Source organism: Opisthorchis viverrini, assembly GCF_000715545.1.
Source record: "Opisthorchis viverrini unplaced genomic scaffold opera_v5_188, whole genome shotgun sequence".
Classification (NCBI taxonomy): Eukaryota; Metazoa; Platyhelminthes; class Trematoda; order Opisthorchiida; family Opisthorchiidae; genus Opisthorchis; species Opisthorchis viverrini.
Window position 1 is genome coordinate 838,228 of NW_008751842.1, and position 9,851 is coordinate 848,078.

A 9,851-nucleotide genomic window follows, 5' to 3' on the forward strand; every position below is an offset into this window, starting at 1 on the left:
TGATGATGACGATGATGATGATGATGATGATGATGATGATGATGATGATGATGATGATGATGATGATGATGATGATGATGATGATGGTGATGATGATGGATGATATGATGATGATGATGACGATATCACTGACCGTGCCTCCATCACCTACACCATAATAATCAACTCGGTCCATGATATTATCCACCATGAGCTTGACCGTGCCTCCATCACCTACACCATAATAATCAACTCGGTCCATGATATTATCATCACCACCATGAGCTTCCTCACCTTTATCATTATTTTGTATTATACTCAGGTTCTCCCAACTCCGCCCGACGGCTCAATGTTAGATCCTGAATAGTGTTTGCATCCGGGCTGTACTTAAACTATGGGTTCTCATCTGTTTATCCCGTACACTGTGGATATGTGCAAAGTTAGTCACGTGACAATATATGGATTGATTTTTAAATCGTCATTCAGCCTCATGTAGTGGTTTGTCACTCAGTCACTCTGATCTGTTGTTTTCTGATGAATTTGAGATTGATGTGATTTTGTAACTCCTGTGTTGGGAATCATTTCCCGGCAAGGCTAGAACAATGGGACCTAAGAGCATGGTTTTGGTTTCTGTGGCCTTTGTGATCTTTGGCATGGTCGTTCTGGTGGTTGGAGTTATTATGGTCCTCATCGCAAATAAATTTCCCGCGGATGATTCGTAAGTTGGAATTTTCTATATCTCACTTGGCCATGAATGTGAAAATAAAAGTGCAAATGCCAAAGGTACCCGTAATATCACAAAACCGTAAAGCAGCTTAACCAATAGGTAATTTTTAGGGAACAGTGCATTCAAATGATTTTCATACCTGGCTGATGCGTTATCACACACTAAGCTTCGAAAAAAGGTCACCAACTTATATTCGTAATGTACTCATAAGGTTGCTGAAAATTTTTCGACAGCCTATGACCAATTTCGACCTTGGGGCTCATCAGGTAGGTGCAGTCCGCGAGTTTCCGTCAACCTTACGTCCTACTTGAAAACAAATTGCCCGAAACTAGCAAAATACACTCATTTGCAAACTAATTTTGGTTTTTCGAGAGACTCACGTGTAACCCAGCTGAATCTCTCGTTTGTGAGGTTTCCAGGAAACTGAATGAGCTGCACCAGGCCGCCTCTTGTTTCAGTCGCTACGATATTCGAGATATTGCGATAGGGCAAAACCAAATTAGTTTGCAAATGATTGTATTTCGCTGGTTATCAAATTATTTCGTGCATGATGCTCTTGGTTATCTTAAATTTTAGACATCACGTACTAGCTGTTCAGGCAGTTCTGTGGAAACCTTAGACGCCGGAAAAATAATAAATTGACGATAACAGTACAATCAAACCAGTCCATTTTCCTCCAATCCCTAATCATCCACCCTCGACCTTTTTCTGCATCGACTATAAACTACTCATGAGCGGTAGAAAATTAGAGCAACAAATGCTTGGGCAACCGGACCGGGTTTGCCACCAGTTGGAGGATACCTGGGGAAAACTTGTCGAATTCGTCATTGGACCACACGTCATTTTCAATATAAATATTCTTCCTATTGAAATAAGTTATGAGGTTCTTTGTACCGGTTAACGAGATATTCGAAATGGTTGAGTGTCAGCTACGGGGCGTAGTCTCCCGTTGGCAGAAGCATATTCAACCAGAAATTAGTTTATGATATGCACATAGAAATTACGCACTGAATAAGCGCACATAAAGTCGTGGGCCAGGAAATTCTGGCGCTTTTCAGTAAACAGTGTTGAAGGGTGTTTCACTGCCCTTTGGCCATATCGTCGATTCGTAGGCCTATACAGTGATACCCCACGATGAACAGCACAGTGATGATATCAACCCAGTTGTTAGTGAAATGTTCGTGACTAAGTTGTTCGGATAACAGAATGGAAAATTAGCCTGATGACTAAGTTTTACACTCAGTAAATATGCTAAAAATGAGCCACAGGTGCATTGGGAACGACTTCTTCAAATATTCAAATACTTGTTGCATTCCGAAACAGTCCACAATAAGCATTACGCTTTCACCCTGAGTTTAGCAACAAGATGTTCAGTATGAACCTTTTTAGGCAAAAGAAGAATCAGAGCAGCTGTACTGACAATCCAATACTGATGTAGCTTTTCTCATGGCTCATCAGCTGGGCGTAGTCTTCCAGTTCCTATCAACCTTATGATCGGATTGAGCACTAAATTGTACGCTTGGTAAAGTACGCTCATTTCAAGTTAATAACGGAGCCAAAAATTCGCTAAGGATTTCAGTGGAACCTATCTTCGAAAATGTGGTCTATGTGAACCTTCAGAGTCTGGAGGTGTGTCGTGGCTGTGAACCAACATCGACTGACTTTCATGAGGTTACTTTTTTGTCTGGATTGCATGACGAAGTCCCATAAGATAGGGCAACTTCGATGGATTTTTTTATTATTCCTCCCAAGGCCAAATACTTTTGCATTCCTACAGGCGGAACTGAGCATGTTGTTATGTGAAAACCCTTGCAGTTGACGTTGCCGGAGGAATAATATCGGCGGCAAGTGCACAGAGGTCTGCTGCAAGCTATCAGCCGACTTAAATTTGACAGCGTAACAATGAGCACAGGCACCAGCGGCTGGTTTATTACCCAATACAATGTACAGGGCGTACACTTTGTACCCGGTGTAAACCAGAAGAAATGAAACTAAAGGGTGAACAGGAACGGGCAGTAGTAAGGTCGTTAGTGCGTCCAACTGGTGACCCATAATGGGTGAACAGGAACGGGCAGTAGTAAGGTCATTAGTGCGTCCAACTGGTGACCAATTCACACGGGTAGAGGTGACCAGCTGAAACTTACAGTGCACGCATATAATCATCTAGTATTCGCATCTTACACACAGGTGGATAACTGGTGCTGGACGTCATTCAGCTACTTCTGTACAACGATGGCCACGGAGGGTCACCTCTTACATGGTAGTAGACTTAGCACACAGGAATATCCATTGCATTAAGTCGGGGCCTTGCTTACACAGGGATGAACAGCACAAGAATAATGTTGTCTCCAAACAGACTGGGAACAGCATTAACAATAAGCTGAACCCAGAATACATCCGTGTGACATTCTGTAAGTAGTCATGATTTGACTTGATTCCGTACATACGATGATCATTGAAAGTCACTTCCAGCACTAAAGGGGGTTGGTACATCGAAACGCGCAGTGTGCCTATGCATCTTGGATTGTTTTGGTCTGTAGGGTCTGTTGTTGGGTCTCTTGTCGAAACGATATTCGTTTGAAAATGAGAGTAGCTGTCAAGTTTACGTAACTGTTTGAACTGAGGATGACTCCTAAACTGCCGTTGATCCTTATGTACTGTCACATCGCCCATTAACTAGGCATCCACCCGAGAAAAACAATATACCTGGCAATTCATCCAGTGCACATACCTGGACGGTGGTCATAGTCGGATGTTGCCAGATTTTCATGTACCACCAGATTCCTGGAACGAAATGGACTGGTGACAAATATAATCGACTATCTGATACGAGGCCATATGTAGGCATAGGCTACACGGTCAGCAGCCCGTAATGGAAATGGCTAATTGGTGAGACTGAATGGTCTGCTCTGCCAAGGACATACATCATTGGTGTAAGACATCCTGGACGAGTGGAAACTCAATTATCGTTCCATTCTTGGACACGATCTAGCTAATCCACATCGTCTGTCATGCAGAACAGTGTGAATGGTATAGACAACTGAGGTGAGACAGATAAAAAAAGAAAAATTAAGTGGCAAGCCGGCAACTCAAATCAGGAGCATCAGGAGCGAACCTTTAGGCTTGAGCTTCATACACATGTAATACATCTAACAGTAAAATCGGAAGTGTAAGCAACCTATTAAAAGACAGCACAAATTGATATTATTTATGCGAAGTTAGATCTGAAGCAGCGACAGACACAAACGCATGGCGCATAAGTCGGCACCCCAAACCTGGTACATCCACTATTGTGAGTTCATACCAGAGGGGTAGCGCTAAACTCGAGTGTCACCATTATTATAATGAATCAGTAGTGCATATTTCTACCTGTGCCGGCGCTTGAACTCCGCACGTCTGACTCGCAAGATGAGTGTTCTACCACTGCTCCATCAACGCACACTGGATCACCTGAATCATCCCGTTTGACCAGAGTTCACCGGTAAGCGATGTGACTGGTCGGCCCGCTGACTTGAACGACCACCCAACAAGCACCTAGTTGTGTTGATTGATTGAGTGGCCTCTTAGGACTCCCTGGTCTGGTGGCGCCACGCACGCCTGAAACCTATTGGGCCATTTTAGATTATTTGTAGGCAAGCAAAAACACTAGTGTCCGTTCATATGTCATGATTCAAATAAATGTTTGATGTCTCGAGTTCCAGTCCCTGCACTACCAAGGACGTGTAATGTTGACCATTAAGAGCGAAACTCGAGTCCGGTGCATTTCCCTTTGGTGGGGACACTAGAATAATTATGCCAGGATAGGAGGACTGTTCAGATTCTACAAATCCCAGAACCACCTACATCCAACATTTTCTATTTAATCAAGAACTATCTACCTGTTCTTCATCAAGATTTCCTTCAGTCACATGCTTGTCCCTAGAGGACTGAATGTCAGAGAGCTCATGAGAACAAGCAACTTTGAAAGAATATAAAAAAGTTCTAATAACAATACAGGATGCTAGGCTTGTACGTGCGACCCGGAAACATGTCCTTACATGATCTCTGACTTGACCATTGCCACTGGGAAATTGTCCTCAAAGTGTTTGTGTCTATTTCGCTTAAACGCGGTACGTCGATGCACCCTCATGTAGAAAACTGCTTCACGGCTGTATGCATGTATGTATGTATGTATTGTTGTTGTTGTATGTATGTATTGATGGTTTGTTTATTGAAGGATAAATTAATTCCATCCCTGAATATGCCTTCTTAATCGTCTGTTCGTATGTTTGTTCCACAGGGCTGGACTAGCCATCTTACGCATTAGCGGACGAATCGCTTGCATTTCCGGTGGTCTTCTTATCGCAGCCACAATTTGTGCTTGTCTCTATTTGTGCATTATCGGTGCGCCGTATGCAAACTTCCCCGATCAGTTCTACGCTGCACCGGCCGCTTCACTGACCAAAGTCGGTAAACCTGGTACTCGAGTTAACATGAGGCCAACGACCACGGTCAACAAGAAACACCTATATGCTGTGGATGAGAAGTATCAATCAGCAAATAATATTTTGCAAAGAAACATCCAACCAAAGCGCTGTGTGCCACGTGGGGATATAGGCGAGCATGAAAAAGAAAGCCAGCTCAGCGAATTTCCTTGGAAGAATAGACACAAGTAAGTGGTAAAGCATCCCATTCTGTAGCCTCAATAATCTATACCCATTCTGTACTCTGTCTGACGCGATGGACGATTTCTGAGTTTCTAATGACGTTCTGAGGGAATAAGTGCCGAGCCAACCCATGCGGTTTCGACTACGAAAAAGCTTTGCAAAAAAATATAATCTTTCATGAGTCTGGTGGTTTCGTTGGCAGTAACCTCTGCTGACTGAAATGTAAATTCAAAGGAGCAAAAGATTGGTTGCTTTTTTAGGAAGACACATTAAGGCTACATTTTTATGCTCCATAAAAGTTTATAATCTATCACTCATAAGTTACACTGAATATGTGTACTTACTAATCGGTATCTGGAATGTGTTTAAGAAACGTCCTTCAGCTCTTCAGGTATAGCAGATGAATTTCGTTTTTACACCTGAAACATTCACGAGAATTCTGGAAGGTATGTTAAACATTGCAAAATATTTTTGCACTTCCCGTACGTCTTAACTGCTGAAGTTTTTCAGACTGCGGGATTTTCGGATTTCTACCAATGTTGACTCAGCACAAACTACTTGTGTTTTGCGCATTTTGCATTTCTAAACATTGGTTTACGCCAAAGGAAATACCACTTGTTTCCCGTAATAATTTTAGCTCCACCCTGTTCAGCTTTTCGCAAAGCGAAACCAGTGTGTAAAAAATCGTCTAGCCGTACCACTTTTTTGGTGCTTGGAAGTCATGCCACCCGACGGAAGCAAGAGGGCTGAGAAACTGCCAGGCCTAAAGCCTTCTTTGCAGTGTACATTATGGTTTAATGAAGTGTTTAACTTTCAACAGCGATTACATTATATGAAGGTACTGAAATGAACGAAGAAGGCGACTAACGCACGACTCTTTGCTGAGATCCATCCGACAGCCCACTGATCGGTTCCTCCCTTTTTTGAACTCATCAGGTAGGCGCAACCTCCGAGTTTTTCTTCCGTCAACCGTACGTTCTACTTGAGCCCCAAATAAGGTCCTAACGGGAAAGTCCTGCTGAATCTCTCGTTTATGAGTTTCTTCGGTTGAATGTGCTACCGCCTCATATTTCATTTCCCACGATACCGCTGTACATTATCTCGAAGTAAGACACTACACACGAAGTTGCTGAAAGCTCTTTCATGGCCCTCAAATTTAATGTTTAATACGTTCAAACAAACTAACGTAACATCTCGGATGTCATAGGAACTGAAACATGAGGCGGCCTTTGTGCAACTCAGTCAGTTGAAGAAGAACATCGCAAGCAAAATCTTCAGCTGGTTCCAGTTGAGTCTCCCATTAAAACCAAATTAGTGTGCGAACGAGAGTATCTGGAAACGCAGCTTATATTGTCCTCTCTTAAATTTGACGATATAGGAAAGAGAACTAAACCGATTTAGAGCTAATATTTACCGCTGTCTTATTTGCTTTCCCCGGTTCTGGTTCTGGAAACTCTGTTGCACAGAATATAATTTATTATTACTAGAGTGGTCGCATACAGTGCAGTCAAACACGCCACCAACATTTACGAAAATATTGACTAACCTTGGTTATGTTTCCTCTCTTGGATCCTGCACACTGCCTTAGGCTTAGTAGGCAATGGTTTCCAGCCTACGGCAGTTGTTAACTACATTCAAGTTTTCTTCCACAATCTGGTGAAGATGTACTGAATAGATTTCGTTGAATTTCTGGGATACAATGTGTTTTATGTTCCCCGGTTCTCCGAGACTTTCTAAAATGTTGCACCACGAGATTTACCATTTCATTACATGTATCTTTTTTACAGTTCGTTGAATCTAGGATACCCTCGTAACCCGTCAAAGAGCGCGAGCGATTTCCCTCGTCTCTCTGATCGTCGACGTCGACATCAAAGCTTGGATAAAGCAGACGGCAGGTTACCGACAATCGGAGGCTTGCCCATACCTTATGGTACAGGATCCTCCAGTAATGAGATCGGTCGTCGTTTGTGGATGCCATGCCTGGATGGTTCTAACGCGTCAGCATTTCGTACCAGTGATTCCTTATCTTCTCAACTTTTTGGAAGTGGAATGGAATCCACGGGAGGTACATTGTACTGTGGTAGACGTGCTCATCTTGGAGGGATAAAAATCTGATGTGCGCTTTTGATTGTCGCCGCGTCTTTTTAGGATTATTTGTACTGCACATCAAACCAGCCTTCTGGCTCTGGTACCTAGCAAGACGTATTAAGTCTATGATATTTCCACATCCCATCCACAAATCTCCTCAAATAACAACATTCGAACCTCAAAAAACATCACTTTTTACGTTTTCTGGTGGGAATCAAGGTTCTCAGTAGTGTTCATACAACTAGCAAACAGTTTCGGGTTTATCCAACGTGAACTTCAAATTTGCAACGCTTCTTTCTGTGAATGTGAAGTTGTGCATAGATTTCAAACTTCCTTCTAAACTTTGGGCTCATACACATGATGAAAATGTTGGAGCTGGAGACTCAATGGAAGCTGCCGTGGCCACCAGAATATGGATATTCTTTTACGTAATGTCCTGTCTTGAAGTTTCGTTACGAAGCTATCCAGGAACTTTTCCTTTTTCCCGAAGCAAGTAATATAAGACATTTGCTCGAAATCAGTAGACGGCCTACGACGGGTTTTGCTCTGGCTTGGATGCTGAGAAAATCAATCCCTTATTTTGACAGTAAGTTCGCGCAATGTTTACTTTTAGGCTCAAATGTGTGATGAAATTTCTGGATATGGAAGCTCGACAGAGTCCCTCGTAAACAACAGAACATTTATATTCCAGACTTTGTGAAGCATACAGCCTGCCTTGAAGTTTCGTCGCATCAGGCACATGAGCTTTACACTAATCCTGCGACCAGTTTGCTGTTCAGGCGTAAACAACAGAACATTTATATTCCAGACATTGTGAAGCATACAGTCTGCCTTGAGGTTTCGTAGCATCAGGCACATGAGCTTTACGTTAATCCTCCGACCAGTTTGCTGTTCAGCTCCGGGATTGATAGCTTCAGCTTTCAGGGATTATGCCACAAACAAGACGAAACTGGTGGTGTATCATTCATATAAGGAATTAAATGATGCGGAAACAAAAGGTTCTTCCTAAATTCCTAACACATACCGAAGAAATAGAAAGTTGTAGAACACGTAGGGCTTGCTTGGTCCGACTTCACCAGACCAACTGATACCGATCTTCTTGTCATCCGTTCTTGTCCGATGTATTCATAAAGTGACTTGATCGCTGGAGGAGTAGATTGCAACTGCCCTCACTCCAGTTTGCATTTCTGCATAGAGACGGTTGTCTGGAAGCTACATGGCTGTCACATGCCTCACATTGTCGCTCTTCAGCGACTGCTTCTGACTTCAGCTTGGCGTTTGTTGAGATATCGAAAGTGTTTGATTCGGTTTCGCATGACAATGGTCAGATCTGCCGAGGCGTTTGCAGCACCACCTTGACTAAAATGATCAAGATAAAAAACTCACGACAATTAGGTTTTTGTTCATTTATCTGGTACTGCTAAAGGCCTATGTCCAGATATTAGTTTTTATCATTCATACATCAACTGTGAATCACGCAGACCATCTCGGAGTTCAGTCGTTATTGCTTTGATAAAAAATTTCGCATATAACCCCCGCCTGCAGTGCAGTAACTCCTCAGAGTAAACAGCACAAGAGAATATATTCTTGGATTCTTTTCGAACGATCACAAATCAAGTTTAGGTTGATCAGGGAACCTGTCGCGGAGTCCTCATATGAGTGTCCTACCTGATTATTCAGTCAACAACTGTTCGTTAGAAAGCGTGACCCAAATTCTTGCGTGGCTGCGTAAGCAGTAAACATGCAATTTTTTCAGAAGTAGTGCACAGGAAATCGGAAATTATTGAATTTTATGTTCGCGCCTCTGAAACTGAGCAGACGACCATAGTTGATTTCCATGCCAGCAATCACCTGACTCGCCTCACTGTTAACTGAGACTAGCATTGCAGTGAACATTTGACTAAAGTATACAAAAAACAAAAGCCTGATTCGAAGCTCGCGCCAAAGTCACAATGTGTCATAAACAAAATTAGCATATACACTTGGCTATGCCGAGATTTGTGTGAGGAATTTCATTTTTTCTGGTAAATTTTACCAGGAATTTAATCCAATTTCATGACCGTCCTCCATTGCTCCAATAAGAAACTGAAGTCGGTGGGGTACTGCGCAAGACTTCGCTTTATCCGTAATGACGTATTTTAAGCTTTCTAACTAGCTGACCCGAAGTGACACAGGTTGTGGTAAAAATCTGACAATCTAGTATCTGACAAAAGACCTTTTTTTCATGTGCCGTTCCACATTTTAATCATAGCACGAATCCCGTGCACTTTGTCAGGTAAGGTAAGGTAGGTGAAACGTGATAGACAAAGGCTGATGAACCATTTCATAAAACATGCAGTTACTACGCTGCTTACCACAGTTGCTAAATGATAAAATAATAATCGTTCAGCTGTGGTACCCTTTTGACTCGC